Source organism: Hyperolius riggenbachi, chromosome 6 (genome assembly GCF_040937935.1).
Source record: "Hyperolius riggenbachi isolate aHypRig1 chromosome 6, aHypRig1.pri, whole genome shotgun sequence".
NCBI classification, from domain to species: Eukaryota; Metazoa; Chordata; class Amphibia; order Anura; family Hyperoliidae; genus Hyperolius; species Hyperolius riggenbachi.
This window is the reverse complement of record NC_090651.1, coordinates 345,336,005-345,359,822: the sequence shown is the minus strand read 5'-3', so window position 1 is coordinate 345,359,822 and position 23,818 is coordinate 345,336,005. Positions and strand designations below refer to the sequence as shown.

At 43.8% G+C, this 23,818-nt stretch overlaps 1 protein-coding gene and 2 long non-coding RNA genes across 4 annotated transcripts in view; 2 read left to right on the top strand and 1 right to left on the bottom strand.

Moving 5' to 3' along the window:
- LOC137521799 (uncharacterized) overlaps positions 1–16,281 on the bottom strand; it is a 100,227-nt gene extending 83,946 nt beyond the window's left edge. The window contains exon 1 of the long non-coding RNA XR_011022205.1: positions 15,657–16,281. This is a non-coding gene — a long non-coding RNA (uncharacterized lncRNA). The remainder of the gene's footprint in view (positions 1–15,656) is intronic.
- The window catches only part of IGLON5 (IgLON family member 5), a 677,528-nt gene that overhangs the window by 113,381 nt on the left and 540,329 nt on the right, over positions 1–23,818 (top strand). The gene's annotated exons all lie outside the window — the stretch shown is intronic.
- LOC137521800 (uncharacterized) overlaps positions 1–23,818 on the top strand; it is a 188,100-nt gene that overhangs the window by 105,965 nt on the left and 58,317 nt on the right. The gene's annotated exons all lie outside the window — the stretch shown is intronic.

Below are 23,818 nucleotides of genomic sequence, written 5' to 3'. Positions count from 1 at the left end.
CCGCGGGATGTGGGATTATCTATGAGGTCTGAAGCGAGATTTATTCTCGCCTCAGACTCTCTTTAAAGGGAAGGTCCAAGCAAAAAAAAAAAATGAGTTTCACTTACCTGGGGCTTCTACCAGCCCCATGCAGCCATCCTGTGCCCTCGTAGTCACTCACTGCTGCTCCAGTCCCCCGCTGGGAGCTTTCTGACCTCGGAGGTCAGGGCCGAATTGCGTACATTTTTACACATTCCCGCTAGTGCAGGAACATTAACGCATACATTTTTACGCGTTAGTGGTGCAACGCGTAAATTTTTGTTCCTGCACTAGCTGGAATGCGTAAAAATGTATGCAATGGGGCCCTGACCTCCGAGGTCAGAAAGCTGCCAGCGGGGGACTGGAGCAGCAGTGAGTGACTACAAGGGCATAGGATGGCTACATGGGGCTGGTAGAAGCCCCAGGTAAGTAAAACTCATTTTTTTTTTTTGCTTGAACCTTCCCTTTAAGAACAGATTCAAGTTAAGAATGAACCTACAGTCCCTATCTCGTTAGTTAACTGGGGACTACCTGTACTGAAATAAATCAACTTTTGCACAATATTCAAATTTTTCGAGTTTTACCTCTACTATTATTACTCAGTTGTCTTTAAGGGAATTATTAATAGAGTATTATTATTATTAAATTAAATATTATTATTATTATTACTGTCCTGTTGGATTTTAAAGAACCGCTAGTGAAATCTGATCTGCCCCGCGTTCTCCAGTAATTGTTTTAATGCTCTCTGAGCCAATCTCTTGAGGTTTGGGGTGAGATATTTATTAGCCTGAGCAAGACATATGGGCAAAAGTGCTGTTTTCCTAATGAAACAAATGCATAAATTATCACTATTAAAACAAAATAAAAAAAAAAAGTGAAAAGAAATCAGTATGCTGCGTATGTAATAGAATTAAGTCACGCTCTTGTAAGCAGGAAGTGGCGGACTTCTTGAGAGGAATGAGTTTATATTCGGCGTACATAATTACTGTGGGGATGATGTCATTGTTATTATTTATTTAGGGCATATTACATTCTACACAGCTGCACGCTGCCATCATAAATAAAAGAAAGAGCGCAGCAAAGTGGGGCTGGTAGCAGGAGGTTCCTGGGCAGCGCAAATGCGTTTGAATCTGATCCATGAGTGTCGGTTGGAATTTTTTTGGCTTACAACAGCATCAGCATTGATGAGCTAATCCCTTCTTTAGCAATTATGCGTAAGCCGGCGGTAAATGAAAAACATTTAAAGTCTGACCTGTTGGGGGCCAGCAAGGTTTCAACTTAAAGGGATTTGTATAGTAGTTATCCTTCAACGCTGCTTTCTTAAGTCATTTATTCCTTTTTTTTGTAACATTTCAGGTATTATCATTCACACTTTTATTAACCTTCCTGGCGGTAAGCCCGAGCTAAGCTCGGGCTATGCCGCCGGAGGGCACCGCTCAGGCCCCGCTGAGCCGATTTGCATAATTATTTTTTTTTTGCTACACGCAGCTAGCACTTTGCTAGCTGCGTGTGCAATGCGATCGCCGCCGATCCGCCGCTATTCGTCTCGCCGCGGCCGCCCCCCCCCCCCCCCCAGACCCCGTGCGCTGCCTGGCCAATCAGTGCCAGGCAGCGCTGTGGGGTGGATCAGAGTCCCCTTTGACGTCACAACGTCGATGACATCATCCCACCCGTTGCCGTGGCGACGGGGGAAGCCCTCCAGGAGCTGGAGGGATGCCGCTGAGCAGCGGCTATCATATAGCGAGACCTTGTCTCGCTACATGAAAAAAAAATTAGGCTTTGCTGCCCCCTGGCGGATTTTGATAAACCGCCAGGAGGGTTAAAATGATTAACCCCCCTTCCCTCCCGCGGCAATATATCCACTGGACTTTAGTTTCCGCTCAGGGTCGTAGATATACGGCCATCGCCGCTGTGCGCTCCCGTGCACGGTGACGTCGCCGCCCATTAGCCCACACTGTCCCTGTCAATCATCGCCGGCATCAATGAGATGCCTGCGATCATTGTAACAAAACAAAGTTACACTTACACACATTACTTCCTGTTCCCTTACTATTGGTACGCGGTAGGAAGAAAATGTGTGAGGACATCTTGTGGCCAAATAGTAAAATTACTCCTACCTACATTTTGTTTAATAAAAAATAACGTATATATATAATTAAAAGTAACCCCTTACCTCCTGAACTCTCCCATAGTTATCTCCCCCCAAAAATTGCATATAAAAAAATGACAAATAAAAAAATAAAAATGTTATCACTTCCATGTGGTATGAGAGCTTACCTACACAATCTATTCGTAGTATTCAAAATCTATTGCCCCTCCTACTACACGGAGGTGATATAATTGTCCAGTGATTGGCCAATAAAAATTAGATGTGTGTACCAAGCTGTAGTCTTTGCTGGAGAGATTTCAACCGACTTCCTTCTGCTGACCTCCAGAGGTGCCTGTGACTTTAAAAATGAACAGGCGATTTCTATCTCTGCCCATGTGTGGGACAGGAAGCAGATGCAATTCACCCACATGGGGACATTGACAGCAATAAAACCCCCAAAATATATTATTAGATCAAAGATAGTACTAACCTTGTAAGTTTGGTTTGCTGTTGCTAAAGTTTACTTGACAGTGTTGGTGTCAAGTATTCAATCAAGTGCCGAGCAAAAAAAAAAAAAAAAAACAGATGTTGGCTACAAGCTGAACTTGACCTCTGTGGTGCTAAGAGGATGTAGGGGTGGAGCCAGGAATAAAAAAACATTTATTACACACATACACACATACATACACACACACGCACACACATACATACATACATACATACACACACACACACACACACACACACACACACACACACACACACACACACACACACACACACACATTACATACTGTACATACATACACACACACACACACACACACACACACATATTACATACTGTACATACACACACACACACACACACATTATATACTGTACATACACACACTGTACACACACACACACACACACACACATTACATACTGTACATACACACACACACACATTACATACTGTCCATACACACATTACATACACACACACACACACACACATTACATACTGTCCATACACACATTACATACACACACACACACACACACACACACACACATTATATACTGTACATACACACACTGTACATACACACACACACATTACATACTGTCCATACACACACACACACACACACACATTACATACTGTACATACACACACTGTACATACACACACACACATTACATACTGTCCATACACACATTACACACACACACATTACATACTGTGTACACACACACACACACACACACACATTATATACTGTACATACACACACACACACACACATTATATACTGTACATACACACACACACACACACATTATATACTGTACATGCACACACACACACACACACACATTACATACTGTACATACACACACACACACACACACACACACATTATATACTGTACATACACACACTGTACATACACACACACACATTACATACACACACACACACACATTACATACTGTCCATACACACATTACATACACACACACACACACACACACACATTATATACTGTACATACACACACTGTACATACACACACACACACACATTACATACTGTCCATACACACACACACACACACACACACACACACATTACATACTGTCCATACACACACACACACACACACACACACACACACACACACACACACACACATTACATACTGTACATACACACACTGTACATACACACACACACACATTACATACTGTCCATACACACATTACACACACACACACACACACACACACATTACATACTGTGTACACACACACACACACATTATATACTGTACACACACACACACACACACACACATTACATACTGTACACATACACACACACACACACACACACACATTATATACTGTACACACACACACACACACACACACGTGTGTTGTCCATACACACATTACACACACACACACACACACACACACACACACACACACACACACACACACACACACACACACACACACACACACACACACACACATTACATACTGTACATACTCACACTGTACATACACACACACACACACACACACATTACATACTGTCCATACACACATTACACACACACACACACACACACACACACACACACACACACACACATTACATACTGTACACACACACACACACACACACACACACACACACATTACATACTGTACATACACACACTGTACATACACACACACACACATTACATACTGTCCATACACACATTACACACACACACACACACATTACATACTGTACACACACACACACACACACACACACATTATATACTGTACATACACACGCACACACACACATTACATACTGTACACACACACACACATTATATACTGTACATACACACACACATTACATACTGTCCATACACACATTACATACACACACACACACACACACACACACACACACACACACACACACACACACACACACACTACATACTGTACATACTCACATTACACACACACACACATTACATACTGTACACACACACACACACATTACATACTGTCCATACACACATTACATACACACACACACACACACACATTACATACTGTACATACACACACACACACACACACACACATTATATACTGTACATACACACACTGTACATACACACACACACATTACATACACACACACACACACATTACATACTGTCCATACACACATTACATACACACACACACACACACACACACATTATATACTGTACATACACACACTGTACATACACACACACACACACACACACACATTACATACTGTCCATACACACACACACACACACACACACACACACACACATTACATACTGTACATACACACACTGTACATACACACACACACACATTACATACTGTCCATACACACATTACACACACACACACACACACACACACACACACATTACATACTGTGTACACACACACACACACATTACATACTGTGTACACACACACACACACATTATATACTGTACATACACACACACACACACACACATTACATACTGTACACATACACACACACACACACACATTATATACTGTACACACACACACACACACACACACACACGTGTGTTGTCCATACACACATTACACACACACACACACACACACACACACACACACACACACACATTACATACTGTACATACTCACACTGTACATACACACACACACACACACACACACACACATTACATACTGTCCATACACACATTACACACACACACACACACACACACACACACACACACACACACACACACATTACATACTGTACACACACACACACACACACACACACACACACACACACACACACACACACACACACACACACACACACACACACATTACATACTGTACATACACACACTGTACATACACACACACACACACATTACATACTGTCCATACACACATTACACACACACACACACACACACACACATTACATACTGTACACACACACACACACACATTATATACTGTACATACACACGCACACACACACATTACATACTGTACACACACACACACATTATATACTGTACATACACACACACACATTACATACTGTCCATACACACATTACATACACACACACACACACACACACACACACACACACACACACACACACACACACTACATACTGTACATACTCACATTACACACACACACACATTACATACTGTACACACACACACACACATTACATACTGTCCATACACACATTACATACACACACACACACACACACACACACATTACATACTGTACATACTCACACACACACATTGGGCTTGATTCACAAAGCGGTGCTAACTGTTAGCACGCCTGTGAAAACCCCCTTAGCACGTCTAAACAAGCTTTTCACGCATAAAACTTTACGCGCGCAAAACTTTATGCGCGTACTGCGCAGGGCGCTCCGCGCGAAGCGCCCATTAAAGCCTATGGGACTTAGCGCTGATTGAGAAATCCGGTGCTAACCTACTTAGCACCCTGGTTAGTGCGTCTAAAGACTTCAGACGTGCTAAGTAGGTTAGCACCGCTTTGTGAATCAAGCCCATTACATACTGTACATATACACACATTACATACTGTACACATACACACACACACACATTACATACTGTACATACACACACACTGTACACACACACTGTACATACATACACACACACACACACTGTATACACACACACACACACACACTGTATACACACACACACACACACACACACACTGTAGACACGCACACACACACTGTACACACACACACACACACACACATCATACAGACACCATACAGACACACACACACACACACACACACACACACACACACACACACTGTACACACACACTGTACACACACACACAAACACACTGTACACACACACACACACCATACAGACACACACACACACACACTGTACACACACACACTGTACACACACACACTGTACACACACACATACACTGTACACACACACTGTACACACACACACACACTGTACACGCACACACACACACACACACCATACAGACACACACACCATACAGACACACACACACACACACACACCATACAGACACACACACACACACCATGCAGACACCATACAGACACACACACACACTACATAATGTACACACACACACACACACACGCGTGCCTATTTGTAAATAAGTGAGGTTCACCCTTAAAATAGCTTTGTTTGTTTGTGTTTGTTTGTTTTTAAAGCTTTATTACATCTGTAATAATTTTATTTTCCAGCTTGCCACATTTTTTAAAATAATGGTCAGCTTAAACAATTGCCACTTTCAGCGTGATTGCCGGAATAATTGGAATTCTGTTTTTTAAAATGAAGTTCAAACTGATTGCCACTTTTTGGTTACTGGCAGTCACAGTAATTGCTATTAAAGCAGAACTCTAACCCCTAAAAAAAACCAAAAAAGCATCCATGAAATTCCATCCCTTGTGTCACAATGATGTGCATTGTAGAGCAGCATAAAAACAGCTGGGACCTTGTTATATTTTAAGCTTAATTCTTGCAGGAATGAGTCCTTCGACACACCCACTTCAGCTTCTGCTCAGTGATAGGTTGGGAGATTGCTGCCCATCATAGCACTTATCATCGCTCTTAACTTTTTCTGTTATATAGAATTTTGCAAAGGACAGTTTTACACTTACTATGGAAGCGCTTGCCGGTTGCAGGCGATCAGCAAAGTGCTTTGCCAGTGGATCGCAATAAGGGTGGTCTCACTAGCAGTGTTGTGATCGCAGAAGCTTCCCCATCCTCGTCCACCTGCTATTATTTATTTGGCTGCAGCAGTGTCTGAAAAACACCAAAAACAAGCATGCAGCTTGACAGAGGTGCCATTCGTGCTACTGACGAGCTACTGTTTGTCCCCTATCTTATTGCCTGATGAAGCGGGCTGTGCCTGCGAAACGCGTTGCATCTTTTGGGGTACCAATAATAAATTTATTTGTTTAATTCAGACAGTATTTTGAGTCTGCTTTCCGTAGGTAAGTCCACCACTGCCTCCCAGCAAATGTTAAAATTTTTATTACCTTTTATCCTGCTGGCGCCTCTGTTCTCTTACGATAAGCATGCAGCTTAATCCAGTCAGAATCCAGTCAGATCTGACAATATTGTTAGAAACATCTGATCTGCATGCTTGTTCAGGGTCTATGGCCGAAGGTATTAGAGGCAGAGGATCAGCAGGACAGCCAGGCAACTGGTATTACTTAAAAAGAAATAAATATGGCAGCTTCCATATCCCTCTCGCTTAAGTTGTCCTTTAGGCTACTTTCCCACCAAAACGTTGCGTTTTAGGGGACGTTATGGTCGCATAACGTGCCCCTAACGCAACGCATGGTGGTGTTGAAGTTGGACGTCAGATTGAGCCGCGTTATGCGGCTCTCAAAGCAGCCGCTCCAGGTTAGTTATAGAAAGTCCGGATCTTTTTAAGGATTCGGATCATTTGAATCGGATCATTGAAAAGATCCGGATCTTTGAACCAAATCATTTGAATCATTTTACTAGGGAAGCAGACAGGGTGAAATGACTAGCAGGACAGGACTTTCCCTGCACTGTACATTCTGTATGTTCCTGTTTCTTCCAGACAGACATCCACTGTGAACCGAATCTTTCATTGTGATGATATCCGGATGATTCGACTCACAAAAATGATCCGGATCAAATGAACGATTCGTTCATGATCCGGACAACACTACTGTCCCACCACAGTCCTCCACAGTGCAGTGAATATTAATTAGCCATGTGGCTGGCCCCTGAGGAGGAGGGGAGACCTCCTCCTCCAACATTACTGAGCATGTGCAAACAGCCTAACGTGGCTTAGCCCAGTATAACGTACAGCATGCAGCACTTTGTTTAAACGTGCTACGTTACTATGTAACGCAACTTGTGCACTGTGAACAGCACATTGATTTTACAGTGCTGTGAGTTAGGCTGCATTACTGGCTGCTGTAACGTGGGACTTTAACGTCCCACTGTGAAACCAGCCTTAAAGAAAAACATTTCTGTGTTACAGGTGATACAAATCATGCACTAAATCTGCAACGTGTCTACTTCCTGCTGTCATGGAAGCAGACATATTAACATCCTTTGTTTACACATTAGCTTCTCTGCTGTGGCAATCATCTGACACAGCTGAGAGATCAAATTACAAATGTGATTAGACACAGATGAGGAGGGATTGGATAGGCTAAACTCTCTAAATACATACAGGGCGAATTTCTCCATGTTTTGTTCTGTGCAAGAGTTCAGGTCTGCTTTAAAGGGAACCTAGACTGAGAAGGACATGCATTTTTCCTTTTAAAATAATACCAGTTGCCTGACTGTCCTGCTGATCCTGTGTCTCTTATACTTTCAGCCACAGCCCCTGAACAAGCATGCAGGTCAGGTGCTCTGACTGAAGTCAGACTGGATTAGCTGCATGCTTGTTTCAGGTGTGTGATTCAGCCACTACTGCAACCAAAGAGATCAGCAGGACTGCCAGGCAACTGGTATTGTTTAAAAGGAAACATCCATATCCCTCTCAGTTTAGGTTCCCTTTAAGCTGATTGCTCCTTTTATGCCTCTGGTGATCTAGAAAAGTGCCATTCTTTCTGCATTATTTTATTTCTAACAATCGCATTGATCGCTACCTCTATAAATAGCCCCCTTTAAGACACACAGAGTGGTTCTCTGCAGGTGTGAGCTGCCCCTTTGTAAATCAGGCGGCCATCTTGCCAGAGCGCTGTCCATTTCAGGCACCCGAGGCAACTTGGGAGCTTTGTTTATCAAATGGAAGCGAAGCGTTGTTTGTGTTTTACAGCCTGGGTGATATATGTTCACTACACCCACGGCAGTCTGGAAGGCAATTATGCAAATGAGCTTTAATTACCTCATTAATATGCATGCAAGTGAGATGTCTCGGCTGTATAGGTAATTTATAGGTAAATTACCTGCGTTAACTATTAGACGTTCCCGGCGCAAAGACGGGAGAGGAGAGCTCGGGGGACGCGGTGTGGGTAGAGGAAACGCCGCGGTCTATCAACTTTTGCAGATAACTTGGCTCGCGAGTCACGAACGAGGCAGAGAGAACGAGAGAGAGGGAGAGGCGGTGACACGCCAAGTGCTAATCCCTCCAGCAACCAATTAGATTTCAGCTTTTAGCAGATTCATGTTGGCAGAGCAACAGCAGAGGATAGCTCAGTGTCTTATTAAAGTGGTAATCTGGGGGGAGGGGGGATGACATAAATGGAATAAATTAATACTTCTACATTTCTTTTAAAGAGGCCCTGTAGTGACATATAGTAGAATGCAGTAAATTATTCAGGTTAACTACTTTTATGATATACTAGCTGATGACCCGGCGTTGCCCGGTTATGTGTTTGGCTGGTGTTGGCTCCGCCCACTTTTTCTAGCCCTAACACACAATTACTCAATGACCAGGTTTGTGAGCTTTGCGGTCTTTGGCATCAATAATTTGCATTGAAATGAAACAAATATAATTGGCTGTTTGTGGCTCCACCCCCTTTTCTGAATTTGAAACCCCAGCCACCCAATGACCAACTTTACCAGGTTTGAGGCTTGTGCCATTAACAATGCAAGAATGGCAGCAATTAAATATTCCCCTTGAAAATCAATAGGTGAATTTTGATTGGCTTTTGAAGGCTCCACCCACTTTTCTGAATATTAATCCCAGTCATCCAATGACCAACTGTGCAACGTTTGAGAACCCTGCCATTAACCGTGTAAGAATGGCTGCGGTTTGCATTTTCTCAGTGACATTTGTATTTGTTTCCGCCCACTTTTTGGTTATGGGGATAAAAAGTATCCTATATGTCAGTGATGGCTAACCTTTGCACTACAGCTGTGAGAAAACTACAAATCCCATCATGTCTCTGCCTCCCTGAGTTATGCTTAGAACTGTCAGAGTATTGCAATGCCTCATGGGATTTGTAGTTCCACCACAGCTGGAGTGCCAAGGTTAGCCATCACTGCTGTATGTTATTCCAGGTAATGTACTATGTGTGTGCCAAATTTCATTCAAATCCGTTCAGCCATTGTTCGAGTAACAAACATCCAAACTTAAAATATTAGTGAGATATCCTGGTTTCAGCATCAGAAAACACTTCCTATAGCTATATATTGCTGTATATTGGTATGTTGCCCCGCCTTCCCAGTGATGCTTAGCCTAGGCTGTTTAGCTATGCATGCTGAGACCAGATATTATTTCCACTGGCGTTGGAGTTCTACGTAAAGAAAACATTCCGCAGAGCTACACCTGACAGGAATAAAGAATGTAAATCAGGGAGAGGAAAGATCTTACAATGGGCAAGTACTGACTAAGTAATTAATACTGTAAGATAAAAATAAGCAATTTTATTCATTACATTATTTTCACTACAGCTCCTCATCAAAGAGAACCGGAGGTGGTAAAATAGTGCTAAAACTAACCACACTACCCGATTAGGGGGTTAGCCGGATCAAGTAGCATACATTACCACTGCTCCCTGACACTCCTTCTCCCTGCAGTAGCCGAGAAAAAAAATAAAAAAATTGCAGCGACCCAAGATCACGACACTGCAACCTCTGCTCTATTAATCTCATCACAGAGCAGAGTGCAGGGAGGCGGGGAATGGGCGGAGGAGAGGCAGTGTAGGGCCAATGACAGTTGGGGAAGGGTTTGGTTTCACTTTTGTCGGGAGCACTGAAAGGGTTAAGGCTCAGTGTTAACCACCTCCCAGAGCTCTCCTGGAGTCTATTCACAGTTGCACCTAAGACCTTATTGGACACTTTGGTCTGCCTAAACAAATACAGCAAACAGATAAGTGAATTTATTCAGCAACTATATGTGGAATGAAGACTTTTAATTGTGTGCTGTGCAAGAGTTCAGGTCCAAACTAAACACTTTAAAGGCAAATATCAATACTGCAGCATTCTGGGACGTTCTGGGAAGACCAAAGAGATTCTAGGTTGGAAAAAAAAGTGCAATTTCAGTTTATCGTCAGCTTGGGAAATTCACATCTGGCTTGAAATTAAAATGAAACGATCATCTTTAACAGCGTTAAACTTCAGATCAATAATCAATCAGCACACATATGCTGCAGCCTCATTATTACCGCAAAAATGTGTAGCAATAAATTACAGGCCTGTCAAGCTGCTTCTCAGGACTTTAGACTTTCACGTAACCTTTAACAAAAAAAAAAAAAAAACACACACACACATATATATATATATAATCTTCTAGCAGGATAGGGCTGAAGGTTCAAATACTTATTTTAAATTAAACTGACATGATGGCTAGTGTTTCTGCTCTGCCAGCTGAACCAAGATACCAAATATAGAGGCATAGAAATAGTTACCCCTTCATGTACAGTGGGTTGCAAAAGTATTCGGCCCCCTTGAAGTTTTCCACAATTTGTCATATTACTGCCACAAACATGAATCAATTTGATTGGAATTCCACATGAAAGACCAATACAAAGTGGTGTACATGTGAGAAGTGGAACGAAAATCATACATGATTCTAAACATTTTTTACAAATAAATAACTGCAAAGTGGTGTGTGCATAATTATTTGGCTCCCTTTGATCCGAGTGCAGTCAGTTGCCTATAGACATTGCCTGATGAGTGCTAATGACTAAATAGAGTGCACCTGTGTGTAATCTAGTGTCAGTACAAATACAGCTGCTCTGTGAGGGCCTCAGAGGTTGTCTAAGAGAACATTGGGAGCAACAACACCATGAAGTCCAAAGAACACACAAGACAGGTCAGGGATCAAGTTATTGAGAAATTTAAAGCAGGCTTAGGCTGCAAAAAGATTTCCAAAGCCTTGAACATCCCACGGAGCACTGTTCAAGCGATCATTCAGAAATGGAAGGAGTATGGCACAACTGTAAACCTACCAAGACAAGGACATCTACCTAAACTCACAGGCCGAACAAGGAGAGGGCTGATCAGAAATGCAGTCAAGAGGCCCATGGTGACTCTGGACGAGCTGCAGAGATCTACAGCTCAGGTGGGGGAATCTGTCCATAGGACAACTATTAGTCATGCACTGTACAAAGTTGGCCTTTATGGAAGAGTGGCAAGAAGAAAGGCATTGTTAACAGAAAGCATACCGGTAAGTCCCGTTTGCAGTTTGCTACAAGCCATGTGGGGGACACAGCAACCATGTGGAAGAAGGTGCTCTGGTCAGATGAGACCAAAATTGAACTTTTTGGCCAAAATGCAAAACGCTATGTGTGGCGGAAAACTAACACTGCACATCACTCTGAACACACCATCCCCACTGTCAAATATGGTGGTGGCAGCATCATGCTCAGGGGGTGCATCTCTTCAGCAGGGACAGGGAAGCTGGTCAGAGTTGATGGGAAGATGGATGGAGCCAAACACAGGGAAAACTTGGAAGAAAACCTCTTGGAGACTGCAAAAGACTTGAGACTGGGGCGGAGGTTCACCTTCCAGCAGGACATTGACCCTAAACATAAAGCCAGGGCAAGAATGGAATGGTTTAAAACAAAACATATCCATGTGTTAGAATGGCCCAGTCAAAGTCCAGATCTAGATCCAATCGAGAATCTGTGGCAAGATCTGAAAACTGCTGTTCACAAACGCTGTCCATCTAATCTGACTGAGCTGGAGCTGTTTTGCAAAGAAGAATGGGCAAGGATTTCAGTCTCTAGATGTGCAAAGCTGGTGGAGACATACCCTAAAAAACTGGCAGCTGTGATTGTAGCGAAAGGTGGTTCTACAAAGTATTGACTCAGGGGGGCCGAATAATTACGCACACCCCACTTTGCAGTTATTGATTTGTAAATAAATGTTTGGAATCATGTATGATTTTTGTTCCACTTCTCACGTGTACACTACTTTGTGTTGGTCTTTCACGTGGAATTCCAATAAAATTGATGCATGTTTGTGGCAGTAATGTGACAAAATGTGGAAAACTTCAAGGGGGCCGAATACTTTTGCAACTCACTGTAAATGCAATATGTAGTACTGGCCCAGGGATGCAGCTCATTCTGGGATAGGCCATGTTAGATAGGGCAGTGGAAGATGTCAATACAGACTCCTCCTTAGTAGGGGCGGGGTTATGTTAAACTGCAAATGCCCATTAGTGGCAGAAAAAACATCACTGTGTCTGTGAAGGGCAGAGCACTAGTTGTACAGGTGTGGACCACGCTACTAGCTGAAGTGGAGGGGTGAAATAATAACCCCCACTGTAAGAAGCCTTGCCCCTTGCCAGAGCTAAGCTCCACCCCTCACTCAAATGAAGCACCTCTCCCCCATCAATAACCAGTGACCTTTTTTTTTTTTTTACTCCAACCCCCAAAATCCAATAATGCTTTCTCTACTTCACCCCCCAGCAGCCAGTGTCCTTTAGTCCACCCCCTCCAGTAGAAACCATAGGAGGACCATAGGTTATAGGAGGATCCAAGAAGTCTCTGGACTATCCAGAGGCTTTCCACTATAGAGGCTTCTTCCAGCTCCCTGCAGTCTATCAGGTCTGTTGGGATCCTCCTCCTGATCTCCAGTGTGCTGTTATACCCTCCATATGAAGATCCACTAGTCACAGGATCTGCAGGCCTTCTCGATCATGGTCCTGTGGTCGGGGACGTTCTGTACATGGACAGAACGCTCCCAGCCATGGGAATGTGATCCAGGAGATATGCTGCCAGAGCCATGCATGCCCAGTCTGCAATCTGTCAGAGATGGACATTGTAGAGGACTGGGAGGACCTGAAACTCTGTGGGGTACTGAAAGGCCCCGGGTAACTAAAGTCCACTTTTTCCACCATCTCAGGTTTCCTTCAAAGGATCTGTTGCTGTGTTCTTGCCAGAGAGACCTCAGGACACCCTCTGACATACCTCCCAACATTGGTAGTTAAAGTGTACCTGAGATGGGGCAGGAGCAAAAATTATACATACCTGGAGCTTTCTCCAGCCCCGTCAAGGCTGATTGCTCCCTCGCCATCCTCCCGTGACGTCTCGTTAGTCCTCCAGTGGACGCCAGTCAGTGCAGGCGCAGTCTGGCCTCCCATGCCCCCCCCCCTTCCCGTCGCACCCATGTGGCCAGTGCAGTATGCCCCAGAACAGAGGACTTAACAGGGTTTATTTTATAAAAACATTTTGAAAGTAAGAATATACTCTTTTAAAGGACACCCTAGGCAAAAATTAACTAATGAAATAAACTATTATATCTATCTTCCTTCTCCTAAAAATGACTTTTTAAGATATTTATTGTATGTTTAAATCTACTTTTTAAGTTTTAACTGTTTTATTGTTTTTGCTCAATGACACATTCTTTGAAGTATGCCAGAGCTCAAATCTATGAACTACGGATCCTTTTTATCTCTTTCCTGCTCTCAGAAGCCATTTTCCGCTAGGAAAGTGTTTTATAGTTGAAATGTCTTATCAGTGACGGTCACACTGTAGTCACTTCCTGTCTGAGTCAGGACTGAGTCAGCCACTTACATACCTGATGTTTAACTCTTTCAGGCAGAGAAAGAAAAAAAGGAACACAGCATATTTGTGTGCATACACATGTCTCTCTCATCATGTCACATGTCACCTCGGGTATCCTTTAAAGAATGAGAGTGAAGTTTAGAGTCAATTTAAAACAGTTTTCAGGAGAAAAATACATATATTTACACTGATCTGTACATCAGCCACGAAAGAGGGACAAATGAGGAAGAAAGAGGAACAAGGGGATTTGGTTCCCAAAGAGGGACTGTCCCTCCAAAAAAGGGACAGTTTGGAGCTATGCTCGGAGGTCTCGAGGAGTCCAATCCTTAACGTGTTGAAGGTTTTTTGACAGCACAATAGAGAATGTTAGGCAGGTGGTTATCCTGTTTTAGCTGATAAGCGCATGTTCTAGGTCAGGACTCTCCAGTGGGGTAACACTGGCCCTGTTTGGGGACTCTTCTGTTGCCACTCACACCTCACCTGTAATGTGTAGCAGAAATATCATTCCTCAAGCTCTGGCTTCATCTTCTGGCTTCTCCGTATCACAGCTGCATGAGGTCTCCAGTGAGAGAGGCTGGGAGAAATCACATTGTTCAGCCTGAGGTCTGGAGAGCGGAGCAAACACAGCAAGCTGTATCTCAGCAACTGTGGGCTGCAGCACAATGCAGCAGGATTCAGAGCTGCAGGCTGGCGTATGAAGACAGCAATGTGTAGACCATGCGTCCATAACACTGTCATTAAGCTTGTTTCATCTCACGACGTCAGCAGTTTTGTGACGATCGATAAAATTTGACTCCATAAACGACTGCTGGAGATACCAGTACGTGTCATACAGGGTCTTGTGACCACCAGCGACATCACTTCCTGCAGAGCAGGAACTGCATGCTATTTCATCAGAGTATGCAGGAGACATGACGCCATACTCAGTACCGTATTTGTGAATAGCGAGTGATTTCCACTCCACATTGTGTGTTGCTCCCCTTCCAGTTGCAGCAGTGCTCTCCATTCCATATGCAGCCCCCTCTTCCATGTGCACCATCCAGGTCCAGTTGGTAGGGCTGGTGGGTATGCTGAAATGTTGGAACACCGGGCTGAAGTAGAGGCCGCAAAGGCGCCAGCATGTGGACGCAGCACCGTGACTGTGCATTCCTCCCCCCCCCCCGCCCTCCGGTCTGAGCAGGCCAAGCAACACTGATGCTACAGCCACGCCTGTCTTCTCTCTGATGTCAGCTTAGCTTGTGGGCGGGCACACAGTCACTTGTGAGCGAAGCTCTCTCTCCGGTCAGGACACACGTCTGCAAACTGTCAGGGAATGCATAACCCGGCTTCCCGAATCTGCTAGAGGAGGAAGGTTGCTACTACTCTCTTTTCCCCATGCCTCTACCCTCCTTCCCATGGGAGGGTGCACTTTGGAATATCTGCAAAGTCCAGTAAAAGCAATGCAGAGATTCCTAGTGGGTTTCGGGCCTTACAGTCAGCCCCAAGCCTTCATCCTTAGCCAGTAGCGTAGCTAAGGAGCTGTGGGCCCTGATGCAAGTTTTACATGATTGGGCACCCCCCTCCCTAAGCACTCTGTATATAACAATTGATATGGCGCACCAAAACCTGCCAAGGGCAACTACAGTGTCAGAGGTGCAAGAAGGGAATGGGGAGCACTTTGTTAATGATTACTGCTATTCAAAGTATCTATAGAAGTGATTATTATTTATGAGCACAGAACCAATAGAGAGCTAATACTGAAGTTGAGGGAGTGCCAGGCCCAAAATCCCTGATGGGGTCGCTACCTCAGCATCCCCTATTGCTATGCACCTGTCTTTAGCTCCCGTTCATGACCTGGCAGCGTTCACTCTGCTCCCACTTATGCTAAACTCACCCCTCCCTCCCCCCCCCCAGCGCATGAAAACCTCCCCCACCCAAGATACTAGTGACCGATACCCCACACAATCTTATACATATACAATACAATAACAATCCTCATAATACCATGACATTCAAAACTGAAACATTAACCCTCTGGGCGATACAATTATATCGCCCAGGAGGTGGCGCAGCACTATTTTTTTGAATTTTTTTATTTTTTAAATCATGTAGCGAGCCCAGGGCTCGCTACATGATAGCCGCAGCGGCATCCCCCCACCCACTCCGATCGCCTTCGGCGATCAGAGTAAGCAGGAAATCCCATTCAGAACGGGATTTCCTGCTGGGCTTCCCCGGTCGCCATGGCGACGGGGCGGGATGACGTCATGGACGTCGTGACGTCAGAGGGAGTTCCGATCCACCCCTCAGCACTGCCTGGCACTGATTGGCCAGGCTGCGCAAGGGGTCGGGGAGGGGCTGCGCGGCACGGCGGGTAGCGGCGGATCGGCGGCGATCGGAAGTTACACACAGTTAGCAAAGTGCTAGCTGCGTGTAACAAAAAAAAATTATGCAAATCGGCCCACCAGGGTCTGAGAACTCCTCCTGCGCGACATACCCCGAGCTCAGCTCGGGATTATCGCTCAGGAGGTTAATATGAACATTACATTACAATATGAACAAGGTAAGTATACATTCATATATGCATAACTAAAAACAATATTTAAACAAATAATACATACATGAGTATATCGACAACAATGAACTTCAGATCTTCATCCCTTTGCTAGGAAACCATAAAAGAGGAGGGGCAACCACCGCGCATGAAACCAAAACTCCTAGCCGCAGCCTGAGGCTCAGGAGTCCCTTGGGCTTGCATGCCATTACATTGTCCAACTCTTGCCGACACACTCTCGACACTGATGGCTTCCCCACGAAAGCCACCCCAACAAACCATGTTTTGCCCCTCCCACCTGCCAAGTCCACCACCTCTAGCAAAGGGACCACCGCCAATATGAGTCACCACAAATTAATCTTATAACGAACGCTTGTACCCACCAAGCCCACCAAAAACGCCCTGGCTTGCGACAACTTACTATCAGCTACTTAAACCCAATCTTCCCCCCAACTAGACTCCTAACTAGGGTAGGTGGGTGGGACGTTTGCTCTCGCTGCCTCTCCTAAGGTGACTGACGTCACCTCCTGCTCGCCTGTCTATCTCCTCCCCCCGCTATTAGTTTTTCCAATCCCCTTAGCCTACAGTGTTCCCCTACCTAAATTCTCCCCCCCCCCTGGCAACTATCCCCGGCAAACTAGTTCCCGCAGGAACTAGCACAGGTCATGCAGCGCTGTGTCTATGACACAGCGCTCTTCTCGTTAGCTCTGAGGTAGGCCCAGTGGTACCTGCAGGCCAGACTGCTCACTTATATATACAGCAGGCTTGCTGTTTTCCCGTTGCTCTCGACACTGTTATTAAATTAAGGCCCTTTCTAGAATGCCTGCTTTGCAATGGCCCCTCTGCACAGATTGTCTGGGAAAATATCAGATACTGTGTTTGTTCTGCAAAGTCGTTAGCTAAACTCCAAATGTCAAGCTGATTTGGATCTTATTATCGCTTATTTATAAAGTGTCGAGATAAAAACTCAGTCAGGAAGGTATTAGCCCGCCGCTGACCTGTAACATTTACATATCTTTCGTTGATATTGATCCCCAGAAAATTACGTTTTTTTGAAGTTGACCTCTGGAACGGCCTAACCAGCTGGCAGGAAGTAAATGTCGGCTTAGTCCTGTCCTTTCTTCTGACTGACTTTACACAGCAGCGAGGGTTGTCGTGCACATCTAGAGATTCAGGAACAAGATGGCTGAGGCAGCCATTTTGTGATGGTCCAGTTTAATGGAGAATGCTTTTCTAGGTTGTGTGATGTGGGGAATAATGTAGCTTAGTACTCTGTAGTCGCAAATAGGCACCCAGTATAACAAGTTAGAACTCTTTACTGAACAAAAACATGCAGAGATAAATCGTACACCATTACCAGGAAATGCAGTTTATTTAGAACAGAGAGAATACAGAGTGAATACAGGAAATGACAATCCCATAAAGATTGCCATAATGTTTTACACACAGTGACATCTTGTGGTTGCAGATTAAGGTAACTATGTTCCAAATACACAAACAAAGAAAAAGAGAAACCTATCTGGGCCAATAATTGGCAAAAAATTAACCAACATACAAAGAATCTCTGGTGAAAAAAGTCACTCTTTATTATAGCAAGCAAAATTTAAAAACAATTAAAACATTCCGGTCTCTCGGGTTATGCCAAATATAAGCATTAGCTCCCACTTGTTGTATAATATTAAATATCACCAACAATAATTCATATCTAATCACTGGTCTAACCAGATACCGCTATAAATCAAAGCGTATAGTATAAAGTGTTCCGTGACACAATTGTTAATCGAATAAAAACTTTCCAATGGAAATCTCTCAAAATAAATACATAGAAATTGTGTGCATGCCAACGTCCCCACTCAAAGAACGCGGGCGTGTGCATACACACATCCAGCAGTGCAAAAAAAAAAGTGTCCACTATTACAATAAAGGTGGCCACTAACGGTCCAATCTCTAGCGAAAAATCGTTTGAGCGATCAGAAATTCTGATCAGAAGTAAAATATTGTAATACATCGTTCACCACACCATCAACAAACCAATCTTTGCTTCCTATCTATCACAACCAACAGGAAAATCCAAATTTTGGTTCGACGAAAATTCATTCGGACGACATTTTTTTTGACTCGTTCATAATCGATGGTGTCCACCTATTGAGATTATTTACAACCAATCCGATCAGAATTTCTAATCGCTCAAACGATTTTTTGCTAAAATTTGGACCATTAGTGGCCAGCTTAAGCAGCTCAAACACAGATGCCCTTAAAGAGGAACTCCAGTGAACATTTTATGGTTGGCAGGTGTAGCTGCTGCATGGTTTTGGGCAGTTGGAAACAGCTGTAAACAGCTATTTCTCACAAAGGTTCGAACTTTTCTTCTGGGAGGGGTTACTTGTGGGAGGGGTTTCACCACAATATCAGCCATACAGCGCCCCCTGATGGTCTGTTTGTGAAAAGGAATACATTTCTCATGTAAAAGGGGGTATCAGCTACTGATTGGGATAAAGTTCAATTTTTGATCGGAGTTTCTCTTTAAATCTGTGTATAGAAATAAAGTGCAAATCTATGTGCGTGTCAGCACATGTACTGGCCTCCGCTGCAGGCAGAAAACACGCACATGCGCTGAAGCAACTAACTATCTAACCCTCCATAACAGTCAGCCGTGCATAGAAACAAATTTTATATACCTACAAGTGTATAGGCATCAATACATCCATGTCAAAGTGAGACTAGTGCACAGGTTGAAGTGAACCTGTGTGCCCGGGAAGTGGCACCTGCTTACCAGATGGTGTGTCAGCGGGAGCCCCGGGAGTTCGCCTTGCGCGTTCGCAGCTTGCGGCTGCTTCTAAAGTAACTATGTTGTGAATCAGGGAAGAGGGAACAATTACCGTATTCTCCTAATGCAAATCACAGACCCAGGAAGTGGAAGCAGTGCTGGCAACTGAAAACTACTAGCCAGCAGCTGTGTCAATTCCGGTAATTGGCTGCTAGATAACGGATTAGGATCTAGTGGTTTTTATTCGACAGCAGTATACATTATGGTGTTATCATATCTGCTTTTGTATGATTATGTAAATATAACCCCCTGATGAAGAGGCCTGACTTTGCTTTCACCTCCTCTTATGTAGCAGGCACCACACACAAAGATGAACAGACACTGTGTCTGGGGGAGGGAATTGTACCACCACGTAACAGAAGCCTGTGGCAGGGGGGGGGTGGGGGGGGGGATCATACTGTCTGCTACACACTCCTTTATCCTCTACACATTCTGGCTTAAAGTGTACCTGTATGGAAAAAAGTGCCCCACTTAGATACTTACCATCAGTATAGGGAAACTTCTGGATAAGCCGGAGGCTTCCCCTGTTCCCCTATCCTCCCCCAAACTTCCAGAGGGTCCCAGCCCTGGATCGGTGGCCTTGAGGAGTACGTGGGACGCCTTTGGAGGATTCAGAGGCTGCCCTCTGCTGGTGATGGTCATGTCTAGGATAAGCCAGGATAAGTCATGGAGAAGCATGTGATCTGTTTGGTCAATTGATAGAGATGTAAGTCTCTGATTTGCTAGTCGTGATCATGTGCTAAAGCAAGATATGATTACAGCAAATCAGAGCTTTGCAAATCTATCAGCTGATCAAACAAATCGCATGCTTCTCTATGACTACTAGACATAACCATACCCTATTTTGTGGTAAGTATGTGACTTAGGGCTGCTACACACCAAGAGCGGTTCTGAGCGTTTTTGAAAACCCTTGCGGTTTGAAAACCGCTTGGCTAATGTATTTTAATGGGTTGGAGCACATCAGAGCGATTCGTTTTTTTCCCCAAACACAAACGCGGGTTCTGCAGCATTTTTGCTGATTTCTGAGGCTATTGTGCCTTAATGTTAAGTATAGGAAAATCGCTCTGAAAAGCGCTAGATCAGAGCAGTTTTCTAAGCGTTTTTGGTACAGTAGCTGTCCAGTTACAGCTCTACTGTAACAAAATATAAATAACGCTACACAAAATCGCTCCTAAAAAATGCTAGGCATGTTTACAAAACTGCCTTGCACATGCCTAGAATCACTCTGAAAACCGCTTCAAAAACCGCTAAGCGTTTGAGATTCCTCTAGCAGTTTTTGGTATGCACTGGCCCTTACTCTCATTTGAAAAAGTATTGTTTTTTTGCACACTCATTTGAGCACTTTCGACCAAGTTTTTCCAGCATTTCCGATTGATGCATTAGAATGTTTTGTGCCTGAAATCGATCATATCATCAATTGGGCTGACATATTGCAGCGTGGATTTGCATCCAAAACAATACAATAATTGAATTGGATAGTTGATCGGCCTGAAACATGGCTAGATCTATGGCCACCATTACTACAAAAATAGTCTGTTATTTACGGACTATGTCCCCATTTGAGAGATTTAAGTGGACCTGAACTCTTGCACAGGGCAGAAGGAAAACAGAGAGAAATGCACCCTTTATGTATTTAGAGAGTTTAGCCTGACTTATTCCCCCTCATCTGTGACTAATCATAAGTGTAATTCTTGGCTGTGTCAGCCGGCTGCCTCGACAGAGCTGCTAATTTGTGAACACGGGATGTTAACCTTTTTTCTGCTTCCATGAAAGCAGGAAGTAGACACACTGCAGATTTATTGCAGGATTTGTATCAGCTGTCACAATGAAATGTTTTTCTTTAAAGGGAAGCAGAGACGAAGCACCCTCATGTATTTTACCATATATATCAGTGGGGACATTAGAGAAAACCCCTACCCTGCTCTCTGTTTCATTCTGCACTGCACAGCTTATTTCTTATCAGCCTTGATAAAATCCCCGACTGAGCATTCAGTCTGGCTTTGCTCAGGAATATTTATAGCTCTGTCGGTGTTCTCTCATGTCTTTTCAAGTCCAAGCCGGCCCCCTGCTCACTCTGCTCAGGAATTATTATAGCTGAGTGATTATAGCAAAGCCAGACTGAATGCTCAGTCGGGGATTTTATCAGGGCTGATTAAAAGCAAGCTGTGCAGTGCAGAATGACACAGAAAGCAAGTTAGGTGTTTTCTCTAATGTTCCCACTGACCTATATGGTAAAATACATGAGGGTGCTTCGTCTCTGGTTCACTTTAAAGGTTATCGTGCTGTTGTGTATCTTTTAGTTCAGAGAGGAAGTTCCAAATTCATGTCCGCTTTAAATCTCTTGTTTATTTTTGCTCCTGTAAATACGACAGGAAGTCAGGTTTTTATTTCTGTCTGAGTTGTATTTAGAGAGATTCAGCCCTTCCCTTCTTTATCTGAAGCCAAACAAAAGAGAAAAGTGTTGGCTTGCGCTCAGCCATAAACCTCCATACCGCGGGTTTTGTTGTTCGCTATCTTGTAGTTCTCAGCTTTCTATCTGGGCAAGCGGCCAGTGAACTGTGTGAAGAATGTTACAAGCCAGAATATGTTCCCATTTTTTTGCAACAGGCTCTGCAGACACCGTAACATACGCGACAAAGCCTAGCGCTCAGATCTGACTGCCACCTCTTTATTCCTTAAAGCACAATTTGTAGATCAAGAAAGTGTAATTCAATCCCATCACTATCTATCAATAATCCTATAAATAAAGTTGCATTCAAATCTCTGCCTGTTCCTTTGTGCTGGGCATGTCATCTAGTCACGTGTACACATGGAGCACATTATTACAGCCAGTGGAAGTTCCTGCAGGATTATGTACATTTGTATGCAAATATATGCAGTTTGAAAATGGACCAATTAACTTGGTGGGGCAGGGACTTGATTGATTCATTTTCAAGCTGCATTTATTTGCATACAAATGTACATAAAATACAAAAATTCACATGCATTTACTGCATGAACTCAGAAATGTTTGCATCTTATTGATCATTCCTAGTGGGAGTATGTCTTGATAAAAAGGCAAACACTTGCAGTACTCCAGCCCTTAAAGGACCTCTATTGTGAAAAACAGCAACATTTAAAATACATATGTGCACACACAGTACATTTAACCCAGAGGAAAATGCTGTAAATTTGTTTCTTTTTCCTATGATGCTGTTGCTTATCGTAGGCAGTAAAAATCTGACAGGTTTTGGACTAGTTCATGCCTTCATGGGGGGGGGGGGGGGGGTAGAATCAGCCCGGGGG